The sequence below is a fragment of the Triticum aestivum genome, chromosome 5D (genome assembly GCF_018294505.1).
Source record: "Triticum aestivum cultivar Chinese Spring chromosome 5D, IWGSC CS RefSeq v2.1, whole genome shotgun sequence".
Taxonomy (NCBI): domain Eukaryota; kingdom Viridiplantae; phylum Streptophyta; class Magnoliopsida; order Poales; family Poaceae; genus Triticum; species Triticum aestivum.
Genome location: NC_057808.1, coordinates 507,854,913 through 507,869,914, shown reverse-complemented (window position 1 = coordinate 507,869,914; position 15,002 = coordinate 507,854,913). Strand labels below are relative to the sequence as shown.

At 47.5% G+C, this 15,002-nt stretch overlaps 1 long non-coding RNA gene across 4 annotated transcripts; it reads left to right on the top strand.

The window, feature by feature from the left end:
- The first annotated feature begins 10,508 nt into the window (after positions 1-10,508).
- On the top strand, positions 10,509-13,320 carry LOC123125813 (uncharacterized). Of its 4 annotated transcripts, none has more exons than XR_006461499.1 (4): positions 10,509-11,489; positions 11,923-12,342; positions 12,431-12,703; positions 12,869-13,320. It is a non-coding gene; the product is annotated as an uncharacterized lncRNA (long non-coding RNA). The 4 variants fall into 4 exon arrangements; XR_006461497.1 differs by lacking the exon at positions 10,509-11,489 and having other exon boundaries at positions 11,496-12,031; positions 12,178-12,342; XR_006461498.1 differs by lacking the exon at positions 10,509-11,489 and having other exon boundaries at positions 11,496-12,342; positions 12,438-12,703.
- The last annotated feature ends 1,682 nt before the right edge of the window (positions 13,321-15,002 follow it).

The window sequence follows — 15,002 nt, the reverse complement described above, 5'->3', positions numbered from 1 at the left end:
GTTCGTGGTCTTGCTCGTTTTTGGACATCATGACATGTTGTGTTATTCTTCACAATATGATTCTCGAAGATGCGAGAGACATGAACTTGGAGTTCTTCTACGACAATGTGGGTAGCCGTGTCAAACCAGCTAGAGACCCTAACCGCATTAGAGCTTTTCTTCAGACATATAAGGAGATTGAAAATGCAAACACCCACTTTTAGCTTCAGGAGGACCTCATTGAGCACCATTGGCAAAGGGTTGGATAGTAATAAAACTCATTTTTCTATCATTTTCATTAAATTCATGTGTGATTTGTATTCGGGACAAGTTTTATATTGCATTATTTAGTTTGCGTCGGTGATTTGAATAATTATTTGTAATGTGGATGATTGTTGTATTGTGTTGTGGTATTGATATTTTTTTGAATAATTATTTGTAATGTGGATGATTGCTGTATTTGTGGTGTGGTATTGATATTTTGCGGACTGGCGGGAGTGGCGCAAGAGTAGACCCCGCAAAGCAGACCCGTAAAAGAGCATATTCCGCGAATATCCTTTTATACGGGTCCATTTTGCGGGGTCTGACTCTGCGGCCGACCGCGCCGGCCCGCAAAGTCGTTTTTCCGCGAACTACAGACGCGTTTTACGGGTCGGCGTTATACAGGATCTGCTAGAGATGCTCTAAATGGAGTAAATAGGAAGCCTGATATAGTTGGGTCGGGTGGCTAAAATAAAAGTTTCTGATTCCGAAAGAACAAAAGGAGTGGCTTGGTCTTGGGCCTAAGGCTGGCCATAGTGGGGGTAACATAAGTAGTATCATGCACTTGGGACTCGTAAACATGCTTATGTGGCAGGCAATTAAAGAAGAGAGAGATGGTTATTGTAACATAGGTAGATACCGTAACATAATAAATGTGATGCTACTATGTGTCATGCATGGCAATAAATGAGACCACCTATGATACTAATATATGAACTATGCATTATAAAGATAGTAACATAGACTAGTAGCATATGCATGTTATTAGTCTAAGTTACTCCCCACTGTGACCAGCCTAATCATAGAAGCTGACAGAAAGAAAAAAGGCAGGTCCCCAAACATTTTTAAATTCGTTTAACTGTGCTTTGAGCGGCTCAAGTCCAGGTCTCACGAGCCAAATCTTGCAAAACAATGGTAAGGCAACTATATATCTGTCATCTGAGCTCCTCACTTTGTCGCTTGTCCAACTCCACTTGTTCGAAAAAAAAATTCTCCTCATAATCTCGGACACCATATTCACTACAGCAGCAACAAGCTATACCACTAACTAAATAAAATACCAAACCATGCCGCTGCCTGATAAATAAAAAAGAATAGTGCACGCAACACTCAATAACTCGTGAAAACCAATGACCTTTTTTTACAATAGTGGGCCTAAAAACACTGCATATGCAGCAGCAATCCTGAATATAAGCTCAGTGCAGTACAAGCCGTCACCAACAACACAATTGAGGAGCCAGCACAGAGGCCCGTCACCAGTAACACATTTTATTAGCCCTCAATCACATCACGTCACTGCAAAAAAACAAACAGAAAACCATCCCACCGGCCATTCCACTGTGACAATTCAGCAATTATGTTACCTATTCCTCCCAGTTGCTGTGGCCGAGGGGGTCCCATCCTTGCGAACATCAGCACCATCAACAAGTCCTTTCGTTACCAGTAGATGCAGGCAGCGGGCTGCTGCACCTGGAGCACCGTTCAGCAAAGGTATCCCACACGGCCACACAAGCAGGTCAATCAATGACCTCCTTGGTTGGAGCTACACCGTCGAGTCTAATTCCTGATACCTTCTAATGCCATACAGCTCATCAACCAATTGTTGTGACACCGTAGCTCCGGGCGATCTAATATTGTCCGGCTATCGATCCTCATCGAAATAACTGTGGTTGACAAGCCTTAGAGCTCGAAGGTATATTCGTGACCGACCTATATATCTACCGCTCATCCCGGATTGGACAATGCCCTATTTGGCTTACATGACCCGGGGAGATTTGTCTGAGGATGAAACTTTGGCCAGGCAAATAACCCGGCGGTCTAAGTCAATGGTTGTTATCAATGGTGAGTTGCATCGCTGCAGTGTTACGGGGGCGTTCCAGCGTTGTGTTTCCCCTAAGGAAGGTCAAGAGATCTTGCGTGAGATTCATGAAGGGGATTGTGGCCATCACGCCGGCTCAAAGTCTCTTGTGGCCAAAGATTTTCGTCATGGTTTTTATTGGCTGACGGCTCATGCTGATGCGGAGGACTTGGTCAGTAAATGTGATGGTTGCCAAAGGTTCTCGCGACGGGCTCATGTGCCGGCTCAGGAGCTGAGGATGATCCCAATTACTTGGCCCTTTGCGGTCTGGGGCTTGATATGGTTGGGCCTTTTAAAAGGTCCAAAGATAAGAAGACCCACCTCTTGGTGGCAGTTGACAAATTTACCAAGTGGGTTGAAGCAGAGCCAGTTAGCAAGTGTGATGCAGCCACGGCGGTTCAATTTATGAAAAAGGTGATTTTCCGCTTTGGCTTCCCGCACAGCATTATAACTGACAATGGTACCAATTTATCCAAAGGCCCCATGGAGGAGTTTTGTCAACGAGAACATATCCGACTAGATGTTTCATCAGTGGCTCATCCTCAATCCAATGGTCAAGCTGAGAGGGCTAATCAGGAGATTCTGAAGGGCATCAAGCCCCGGCTTTTGGTCCCTTTGCAACGGACGCCGGGTTGTTGGGTGGAGGAGTTGCCCTCCATGTTATGGAGCATCAACACTACTCCTAACAGGTCTACAGGTTTCACGCCTTTCTTCATGGTTTATGGGGCAGAAGCAGTCCTCCCCAGTGACATCCGTCATGACTCGCCTCGAGTGGCGGCTTATGTTGAGGCGGATAATGAACAGGCGCGCCAAGATGCTCTTGACTTGTTGGACGAACAACGTGATGTGGCAGCAGCTCGCTCAGCGATTTACCAACAAGACCTGCGCCGTTATCATAGTCGCCGGGTTCAATCCCGGGTCTTCCAGGAAGGCGATCTGGTGCTCCGGCTCATCCAAGATCAAACAGATGCGCACAAGCTATCCCCACCTTGGGAAGGGCCCTTTGTGGTCAGCAAGAATTTGCACAACGGGTCATATTACCTCATTGACATTCGGGAGCACAAAGATTCATGTAAGTCGGAGGAAGAGACCCGTCGGCCGTGGAATATAGCTCAGCTTCGGCCTTACTACACTTGAGCCACCGGTTCTCATAATGTACATATTTCTCTAAGCCATGTATATATTATGATAAGCAATAAAGCAGGACCTCTGTCCTTTTTTCTCCTCCAAATATGCACGTGTTGTTTTCATTGCAAGATCACATGATAACTTGAAGGAGGATCCGGCTTATGATCGTATTCGAATCTAGCCGTAGGCAATAAGGTCACTTGGGGCTTCCTGTTTAAACATAGATCGTATTCGAACCAAAGAGAACATAGCTGTCGATACCCATTTGATTGGCAAAGTGCCGAACTCATTGGGGAGTTTTCTTTGGTCATATTTGAATCATAGTTCAACCCCCTTTGGGAACCGACGTGGATCGTATTCGAATCAGCGTCGTTAAACAATTCTTAAAGTCATTTGGGGGCTTCCTGTTCAAACATGGGTCGTATTCGAACCAAAGAGAACATAGCTGTCGGTACCCTCTTAATTGGCATCGCCACACCCACTGGGGGCTATATGATCGCATTCGAATCCTAGCATAACCCCTTTGGGATGGGTCTCTGGTTGTATTCGAACCGGAAGTCCCTAAGTTTTTATGATTTATAGCGAGTTCTTCTCATTATTTCAAGTATGCACGGCGGGTCTCACTTTGCCGGCTTAACTTTGATTTACAGTGCTAGTCGAACACAATCGGCGTTATTAAGACTGGTAAACCGGAATTGAGGTGCCAACCTTATTACCCGGGTTATCTAAGCCGGAAGTGTGCTTGCAGGCTGGTAAGTGTGTTGTTACGGTTATATCAAGGACATAATTGAGGACCAGTCTTTTGTGATTCATGTTCCGGGTTATATGCATAAGACTGTGATTCTCCGTGCGTTAAGCCGCCTAGAGACTTGTGATTTGTCTTTCTATGCAGGATAGTTAAAGACAATTATTTAAGCTCAAGGAAACATGAATGATCAACTATGACCCGGAGAAATGTAAAGTGACAACTTCAATGGAATTCAGCATTCAACGCATGCACGATGGCACGGCGAAGTTAAAGTGTTGGTCCTATTCTATTACAAGACTCATCGAGTCCAAAAGGGTGAAGCATTGTTTAAATAAGCCGCCTGCAGAGTTACGATGCTTGCTGGGTTGAAGTTTCCGGCTCATCCCTCTCCGCTCCTCCGGCTGTTCCCAAGACTTGGAAAGTTGATGACTTCCAGTCAATGCCGCTCAGCGCTTCAAATTGAGCTTCCTCGTCAATTAACCCGGCCGGGTCAATTTCCGGGGCAAAAGTGTGCTTACGAGTCGGTGGGACTAAGCTGATGGCTTCATAACGCGGGGTGGGGATCCTCTGATTCTCTGCATCGTAACCCGGCTGATACTTGGTCAGATCCGTGTCGTTTCCTATCAGAGTGGCCACCGGGCATACGATCTTCACGCAGGCTGCAAAGTCCCTTTGGCCGAAGGGGGTGCCGTCTTCCTTCAAGCTGGGATAGCCAAGCGCAATGTCCGCCGGGTCTAGTTCTGGAAGGAACGCCTTGGCCCGGCTCAGAGCAGCTATGGCGCCGGCTCTTGCGGAGGCCCGTCGCAGCTCTTGGACACGTTGAGGAAGAACGGCAAGCCGGCGAAGAACTTCCGCCAGGTGAGTCGGCACCTCATTGGATAGGGCCACCACGGCCAAGGCACGCTGTGACCCGGTGTAGAGTTGCTCCACCAGGGTGTACACGGCCTTCAGCTTGGTCACCACACTTTGGTTGAGGTTGGCGCTTCTGGGACCTATTTAACAGAGTAAGATAAGCCACTGGCAATGGTGGGTTATGAGGTATAAAGATTATAAACTGGACGAGAGCCGGTGGCATGACTTACCGAAGATCGCGGCAACCATCTGGGACACGTGGCATTTTAAACCGGAGAGCTCGCTGGTTTTATCTGTCAGAGCCTTCTCCGCCTGTTCGGCCCGGCTCACCAGGGTAGCTTTCTCTTCAGCCCAGGCTTTCCGTTCAGTTTCAAAGTCCCTTTTCAGCTTCTCCTGAGCAGCAATACTGGATACAAATTTGGCGTTTGCCTTCCGGGTCTCAGTTTCTTGCGTCCTCAGGCGGGTCTTCAGATCGGAGATGTCAGCTTCAAACTTCTTGCAAGCAGCCTGTATAAATTTCCGGGTTATAGAATGAACAGTTACTATGCTAACTTTAAGTCCCAAGCGCTTTCCAAGTAAAGACACTTGGCACTTGGGGGCTAATGCATGTTGAAAGTCTTTATCTACAGATTACCGGTTCATGCGAGTAAGCCGGAAGATAAGTCTACAACATATTCTATCATAAGTGGTAGACTTGGGGGCTAGAGTATGGTAATAATAAACAAGATAACTATGCAGTAAGGAAGAAGAAAGGAGAGTGGTACCTCAGACTTCTACTGAATCTGGTTCACCATGCTGATCTCTATATCCCGGCTCTTGTGCACCTGACTGACATAGCCGGAGACGATCTATCCGATGTTCAGATTGGCGTAGTCGATAAGGTCCAGATTAGCCCGGCGGTGCTCTAGCAACTCCTCCTTGGCGGAGCACTTGGCCAGTGCAGTAGGTCTCCCCGGCTCAACAAACTCCGTCCGGGTGATTACCACGTCCGGGTCTTTGACCGGCTGAGCCGGGCCGGAGGTCTCCGGGTTAGCAGAAGCTTCTGCATTTCGCTTGTCGGTTGGAGCGGTGGCTTCAGGAGCAGAGGCAGCTGGCGGTTCTTGAGCTGCTACCTCCGGTTCAGGCAAGTCCGGCTCTTTGGCCGACTTGTTCTTTTTCGCCCTCTTGGTGAGCTTTGCCTGGGCACTGAAAAGACAAAAAGGTTAGTACAAAGGTATGAGCAAAGATAAGCATAACAAGAGATGATCATCATTACCCGGGTACGGTCTTGAAGGCCGGCAGGTTTGATTGCATCGAGTCACCAGAGGAGGGTGAGGTTTCCTGATAGTTTGAGTCAGAAGAATTGAGCGGTTGACGTAAAACACCCGCCAAAGGATGAAAAGGGTACAAGTTGGAGATAACCTCGGTTCGGCGTTTCCTCGATGCGTCAGGTAAGCCGGAGGAGAGGTTAGCGTCCTTGTTGGTCCGGGTGTGTCGCCGGCTCTCATGAGTCTGTCGCTTCAAAAGAAATTGATGATCTTGATAAGCTAAAGGATGTGAAAATCTTACTTTCCGGGTTACCCTTTGGACTTTCAGCCTTGGCAAGGGCTCCGAGTAGGAGGAAAGTGACATTACCTCTTCAACCACCGGGTTACTTACTCCGGTGTCATCCTGTTGATGAACAGTATTGATAAAGTGGACATAAATAAATAACAAATACAACAAGAGCTTACAGGTTCAGGGGTTACCTCTGACTCGGAGCTGTCGCTTAGTTGCAGCAGCTCTGAAGCAGTAGGCCTACTTCCCTTCTTGCGGGGAGCGGCTCTCTTGGCGGCTTTCTTCGCCTTCCTGGCCTTCTTGGCTGCCTCATGGTCGTATTTGACCTTCCAGAATTTGTCATCCGCCTGAAAAATACAATGACGATTTCTTAAGGTTCGGATGAAAGTTATTTACAGAAGAAAATAAGATGTTCAGATCAGCGGCTTACCGCCGGGGCCGGGTTGGTCTTGCAGAAGGGGCTTAAGCCGGTCCTCCCGCAGTCTGCCAAGCTCTCGTTCAAGAGAGCCTTGGTCATGTCCTCAGCAACATCTTCAGGAAGATCATTGCGGCTGTGTCTCAGGGGGTCATCCTTTTCGGCCCGTGTACTCACACATTAAGCCGGGGCGGCGGCTCAACGGGATCACCCGCCAGGAGATCCAGACTCGGACCAGGTCAATTCCATTGAGACCATTGCCCAGGAGAGCCATGATCTTGTTAATGGTGGGGAGCAGAGGTTGGCGCTCCGCTTGAGTTAGCTTGTCTGACAACGGGTGTGTTGGTTCCAGACGCGAGGGGCGAAAGCCGGGCAGCGGGCTCTCGTCAGTCGGCGAGGTGTCTTGGCAGTAGAACCACGTCTGGTTCCAATCCTTTGGGTGGCTTGGCGGCTCGGCGTAAGGGAAGAGGCAGTCTCTCCGTCGCTGAATGGAGATTCCGCCGAGTTCCAAACTTGGCCCGTTGGCGCACTCGTTCTGGCGGTTCAGGTAGAAAAGCTCTCTGAAGAGCAGCAGGCTGGGCTCTTCTCCAAGGTAGACTTCGCAGAACACTTGGAAGTTGCATATATTGGACACAGAATTGGGTCCTATGTCTTGTGGCCGCAGATCAAAGAAGTTCAGCACATCTCTAAAAAACTTTGAGCCGGGCGGTGCGAAGCCCCGGCTCATATGATCCGCAAAAATCACCACCTCCCCGTCCTTTGGCTGTGGTCTCTCCTCTGACAGGTCAGGGGCACGGTAGGACATGACGTCCTTCTTAGGCAGGTAACCCGACTTTACAAAATCCGCTAAGGTCTCGTCGGTGACATTGGACCTCATCCAATTGCATGTGATGGGTGCTTTGGGAGCTTTGGGAGGCATGGTGAAAGTCGGAAGCCTATGATAAAAGGAAAAATGTCCGGTTTAATTATAAGCCGAAGGAAATTACAGTTCAATGTTTAAAGTGGCAGCTTATGGAGGGGCCTAATGACATATGGCTAAACGCATCGGGTTATCTAAGCCGCTGGCGGCATTGAGAGTAATTTGATTATCTACGACCTTGTTGCAGATGAGCCGAAATTTTTTACGGCGCGTGGCTTCCTTTGAGCCGGAAGGTTCTACGGCGCGTGGTTTCTTTAAACCGCAAATGTAAACCGCCATGACTCAATGGGTGCAGTTTTTTACTAAGTGTGGTGAAAACAGGTTTCACACATCGCAGTAAATAATTTGGATCAAAACGGTCGGCTGAAAAGGAAAATTCCTAGACCTAAAAACAGATGCAGAAGAAGTCTGCGGGTTCGAACGGAGCATCTATGCAGTAAAAAGGGGATCTATTTGCATTAGGAATGAAAGTGAAACAGCTACCACAGTGGTTCTATACAGGTCTAAGATCAAAAGGGGTGGTAAAAATCAAATCAACCGAGGGCCTGCGAAGAACGGTGAAGAACACGGGAAGAACAAGAAGAAACCCTACTGCAGATCTGTTCTACGGGGCAGCAAGGACTTACAGGTGCTGGTGAGTCGCGGAGGTCGCTGCCGTTCTCTGGACACAACAGGTTGATGCAGCGGCCGGAGTCGGTGAGGACAAGAAGACCCGCGGCGGCGACGGCAACAGAGCTCGAGCAGAAGAGCAGTGGCGCGAGGAGGAAGACGGGTGGCTGAAGGCTCATCGGGCCGGACTATTTATAAGGCCAGACTCGTAAGTGGGCGCGAGAAATGAGGAGACCACGGCGTGGTTATCTCCCCATAAAACGCCTCGATTTTCGGGATGGCAGTAAAGATAAGATCCGTTGCGGATATGGTGGAGTAAAAAATGGACTTGATGGAAGTTGACGTCACGGTGGATTACCCGGAAACCAGAGGATGACGTCACGCCGGGTCATGGCCTTCACACAAACGTAAGCCGGAGATTTTTCTGTTGAAAGGATTGAAGATTGACATGAGCTGGCTCAAATCAATCTGGGGCCTAATGTTGAGGATATAACCCTTAGAGTCACCCGCCCGGCGGGGCCGGGTTACACATAAGGGTCATTACCTGAAGCCCGGCGCCAAGCTCGAAGACGGCGGGCCGAAGATGGGCTTAAGACCCGGAGATGGCTTAAGGCCCATGGTTACAACCGTCATTATGGTAGAACTTGTAGTATAAGGCAAGGATAGTTGAGAGTCCGAGCCGGACACTCTTATGAGCCGGCCGGGATTCTCAGAAGCTGCTGGGCGTCAACCTCTCTATATAAAGGGACGACCCGGCAGCGGTTTAAGGGCAAGAAAGATCTCGTCGAGAGCCAGGCATAGCAGTTAAGCTCCCTGGTCCTCGAAACCCTAATCAATACCACCTCAACTGGACGTAGGCTTTTACCTTCACCGTAAGGGGCCGAACCAGTCTAAACCCTCGTGTTCCTTGTCCCATTAACCCCTTCAAGCTTCCTAGCGGCGATGGCTCCACGACTAAGTCCTAGCTTGAGGACATCTGCCGTGACAATTCCACGACAGTTATCATTATGGACACACACACATGACTAGTCGATCTCCTTCTTTTATGTAGTTCCAACGCATTTGATGCGTGGTTGGTTGTCATTGTTATTCATAGACAACTAGGGTTAAATGCACAAGTAGTTCACGATGCTTGTGCCTCATGACCACTATACAGATATTGCACTGTAGTTGTTTTTAGTTGTAGGGATCAGACAAGAGAGAGCTTAAAAACAAAAGCAATGGGACACATTTCCCAGAGGGATACCGAGAGCAGCACTCGGAAAAGAGGTCGCCTGATGTTGTGTCACTTCATTTCCGAGTGTAGCTCTCGAAAAAGGAATCAGGTGAGCAGCACTTTACTACTACAGTGGTGCCACTCCTTTCCGAGGGGTCTGACCCTCGGCAAAAGGTCAGCTGCCATGTGGGACACCCAGTCCCACTGGTTAGTTTCGTAGGGTTTAGTCAACAGTCGTATATCGAGCATTGCTGAGCGCGGCACTCGGCAAAGACATCGTCATATTATCTCTTTAAATATTTAGCAAATAATTTAAAACTATTACTGATAAATGTGACCAATGGGACCACATGTCAGGTAAGGAAAATGTTTATGTGACGTGTTTTTACCGAGGGTGACGGCACGTCTCTCGGTATAGGTAAACCAACTTACATCGCCATCAGTTTCGAACAGGCAGGCCACGTCGCTAACTATTGCCGTGTGTGGCTCTCGGCGTCTGTCCTGTTTGCCATGCGGTGCTTGTTTGTCATGAGCCCGTGATGATAACGTCAGTTAGTTGCCGTGAAAGTAGGTTTGCCGAGTGTGACTCTCGACGTTTCTTACTTTGCCGAGTGCCCGTGGTTTGGCTCTCGGAGAAGACCATGACACCTGGTGTATATGAAATTTTCCAGTAGTGACTGAGAGAAGCGCGTGCAAACACACGATTACCCATCTGGCTAATTGAAGGATTAGCCATGTAAGTGGGGTGCACGAGGCCAAAGGTATCATCAGCCGAGCCTTTGTACATAGACCGTTCCAGACTAAAAGTATTGGACAGACAAGAGGTTAGTGGAAAAGAAAATTAGCCAAGACGAACTTCATTCTCCGGCAACTGAAAATAGCTAAAGCGTAGACATCAAAAACAATAAGGTGTGCATGAGGGCAGTCGCTCGCGCGTTACACGTCGGCAAGCTACGAGACAAATGAGTTGAGTCCACGTTGGCAAGCTGCGTCGTTCGCTTCGTCGTGAAGAAAGCCCTCTTCTCTCCTCCTCTCCCGATGCACGCGCCTCCTCCTCTCCCAGAAATTTCTTTCTTCCCACACGCAACCTCCTCTCTCCCCAGCTAGGGTTGCCGCCGCCGCCACCGACGGAAGGTGGCGGCAAGAGCTAGAAGGTGAGTGGCGCCGCGAGCTCCCGTCCCGAGGAAGCCGCGGAAGGACGAGCACAACCCAGCCGAGATGCGGTCGTCGGTGCCGTGATGGGGTGGAGCTGCAGAGTAGGGGCCGCGACAAGGGGAAGGAGTAGACAAGGGAGGAGCGGAGAAGGTCGTCTCCCGCGCTGCACCGCAGACAAGAGGGTGGCGGGCGGCAGTCGCCGTGGCGGAGGAGAGGAAGACGAGCTGCCACGCAGGGGAGAGGAAGGAAAGTTGCGCCCATAGTGAAAGCGAGGCAGCCCAAGGCTATCGCGGAGGAGAACGAGGAGGGGTGGCGCTGCCACGGAGAGCTACGAGGGTTGCAGCATCGCTGCAGATGAGGAGGAGAGGCACTCCGCCGCACGATTCCACGTGAACCTCTTATCTTCAGGCTGAACATCCTCTGAAATTTTCTGTAGTGGGTACCCTGCTGTTCATCTTCAGAACATCCTCAGAAATTTTACTTTGGCTGACGATGTTCTTACTCCATCATCAGATTAACTGTACTATTGCTCTAAAGTACTGCTTGACTGCTTATTTTTATCTTAATAGAAGTGCAGATTCTATTATGGCAAACTGTCCACTGTATTTTTTTGACAGTTAAATCTTCTTTATTCAAAGGACAGGAGGGCTACATCATTTACAACTAAAGAGATTAACCTCACCACTTCTTGATTTATTCTCTCTTTCCGGTGCCCTGCTTCCAGCACTTATAGTCTTTGCTTGTGCAGATTTTGGTTTTGTACGCCTACAAGGTATTTGATGAAAATACCAGAGGGCTGGCAGAGAAGGAGTGGTCTGTATAAGCCATGGGATTTCATTCTTCAAAAAATTAGTTCCAGACAATCATAACAAGATGATTTAGATTAATAAGAATCCATGAGGTGAATAAAAGTATGAAGAAACAAAAAATATATGAAATTGTGTATATTTTGTTTGATTGTGTGGTTATTAGCTTTGCTTGCGTTCTATTTGATCCTTTGCGAATGCGAATAAGAAAAAGAAAGCTGAAACATGTTCACTAAAATGTGTGCTTTGCTGGCTTTTGTTTTCATGTAGGGATGCATTTGAGTGTACAGTTACCTGACTTTATATAGTGCTGCATCTTTTGTTTATCGCTAGATCTGCTGTATCAAATCTGCAAATGGCACCAACATCATACAGTGAGCTATGCCTGATAGCTATTGCTGTCATTTCCCCTCCTGAAATCATCCTTTTCCTATATGTAGTAGCTTCAGTAAGGTTGCTCACCAATGAGCTGGGAGTATTTTTGTCCTGGATACTTGCATGATTGAAGAAGAAATTTGGTATTCCTAAATGTGCTATTATAGATCAAAGGTGAACTCATCCCATTTTCTTACCTCAATCTCAGGCGAAGATTCTCTTGTTCACTAAAATTCATTTTTATGTAATTATTTCATTGATCCATGACATCGGCCATCCTCTGTGGCCCTTCCGCTCCTCTCGCCGACGACCATGAACAGGCAAAGGAAATGAAGCGCAGGCGCAGTGCCGCTGCCGCCGCCGGATTTTCTCCCGGGTCATGGGAGGCGTTTGGGAGGATCGACTAGGAAGGATCGAACGACACCTGGAGAAGACCTGCACAAGGGTGCCACCAAGATCTCCAAGGACGTCCTCGACTCTGCCGGGTGAGATGGATTCTTTTCATCTTTCATTCTCCAGTCATTATGTTCTAGACCAAATAGACTAATGCGATCGAGTTGGAGGCGGATTCAGACAACAGATTCCTTTACAAATTCGAAGCCAGAACTCAAAAAAGGAAGGGCAAGGAAATGAAGGGCGCAAGACTACTAGAGGCAAAGACAGGCGGACGCGGCCGGAGCAGTATGGTGGCGTCGATGGGTGTGGAGGAGTGTGTGAAGACGCTACAGAGCACCGCTGAGGAGCTTGTCAGCAGGACGAGCTGCTCCCGCTGCTGCATGGCAACCCAGCCGGATCTGCCTCGACAGGTTCGAGCCCTCCGTCACTGGCCCCGTGCACATCTGGCAGGTCAATAATAATTCTCTGACTCTTAACTTCTCGGCCGGCCAAGTTGCACTTGCACCACATGCTCTTGCCGCAAATTCCTTAGGCCTATATGTATGTTGTATGTTTCGAAATGACTGACAAACGTCCTTGCCTTCTCCTCTTCTTTTGTTTCTACCAAATTCTAAGGGTGTTGGGAAGGTGATCAATGTGAACAAGATGGTCAGGGCCAGATGGAGAGTGAAGATCCTAATAGCGGACCAGAGGCCGACTTGGCAAGATCAGGGAGCAGCTGGACCACGACAAGGACGTCGGCGGCGGCTTCTCCGCCATGTGGGATTATTCTTTGACCTTTCACAATTCCTTCAGGCGTCCATAACATCAAGCATAATTTTGGTGTTTCTTAACCTTTTGCATTCTACTCTAATCAGTTAAATTAGGCCTATGACTCAGAAGTTTCTCTTAATACTTTTAGTTGTGAATTTTGTTTTGTGGTCTTCTTCCTGATTCGATGTGATTAGCACAATACTAAATTTGCCGGCTATTGATACTTCTGTGTGAACCAGATTAATCTAAACCACCAAGATCTGCTTGTTCATTATTTTGATTCAAGCTAATCGAATGTTCATTATTTTGTGTCAATACAGTACAATGGAGAGCTATCCATGATATGTATGGGAGCAAGGGAACCGGAGGTGCTAGATGCAGGCACTAATTGTATTTAGAGTTTGGCTGCAATAATCAAATCTTTTAGGATGGTACAACCTTGGACTAGGGGATACCATGAACAGATCTTAGTGAAATAATCTATGAGTGACTTCTACTGTTTACCTTAGCTTTGGTTCAGAAAATAGGATCTAGCTTCAGTCAAGTTAACCATGAATTTGTTTCAGGGTTAGTCTCTATTCTTAGCCCATGTAAAGAAAATCTGTACTATGAATTAAGTGACACCATGAAATAATCTGGATCAATATAAGAAAGAAGAATTACAAGTTTGTTAAAGAATGGGGGATCAGAAGTACAAAAGTAGTAAATCAATGATGGCTTGCTCATGTTGGTCATACTGTAATCGATTCCAGTGTGTGAGACAACAACCAAGAGCAGTCTATTTTATCATTCTAAAACAGTACCACTTACACCAAACGTCAGTATAGTATCATGTTCATATCAGAAACTAAGAGTGTTAGGAACATAGGGAGGAGATGGCAATTATGGACTTTGGAGAGGAATAAATTTGATCACATATACTATATAGGGTCTTCTGTAGATGCATGTTAGTTGCAGAAGCACATCCTTGTATGATGAAAATTCTCTTTATTAGAGTAAATACATGAATATGATAGTGCAGTGCAAGACGCTGCTGATCCACGATGGTGGTCGAGGCAGCAGGAGGCGACGGCGATGACTGATATGGTTGTCGGCAGATAAAAGGTAAGTGACCCTGCTGTTTGGTCCCTCTCCTCTCCTCCTGATGTGGTTCATGCACTATTTGGTGCTTGAATTGTTTGCTTGTCATGGAAATTTGCTTGTTGGATAGACAAAATAATGTGTACATGTCATTTTAATAATCATGGGTATGTATTTGTATAAACTGTCAACTGCAAATGGTTTGGTTCCTTTGAAAAGGACTGAAAATATCTACTAGATAGTAAGGTGGACTATCAATCTTTACAATTAGATAGACGTATTTATCTGACAAAGATCAATGACATCAGGAACACACAGGCAGCTGCGAAGCATCTCAAGGATCAGCCGATGAACAAGAGGAGCAAAGACGGCATCTCCTGCATCGCCATAAACATCCGTTGCTAGTAGAGCTTCAGCCTGTGAATAGGAGGAGCAAAGATGACATTTCCTCCATCACCATAAACCTCCAAAATTTGTAGTGCACCTTCTCACTAACATGTCATGTTGGTGTGTTACCAAAATTGTAAAAAAAGAACTAGAATGGGCGGTGCCAACCGCCCAGTTTCCTCTCATGAGGCGCCACAAGGTGGCGCCCCAACCACTAGTTAAACCCATTAAGCTACGCGTGAAGGGCGGCCAACCAGCTATGCCACGTGACGCAAGCTGGTTGGCCGCGGTGAGAAATCTTATTTTTTTAGATGGAGATGAGGACCTCTGGTATTTTTTAAATGGAGGGTTATGCAAAATAGCACTCGCTGGTAGGCTGCTGTGGTTTTTTTTTCCTATTCACTTCATTTTTAAGATGAAGGTGAGGATTTTTTTCTGAGATGTTTTTTTGACGGAGCGAGGATTCTATGTTTTTTAATGGAAACATGCGCACAACTTTCTCTCAAGCGGCGTCATTGGGTGGCGCCCC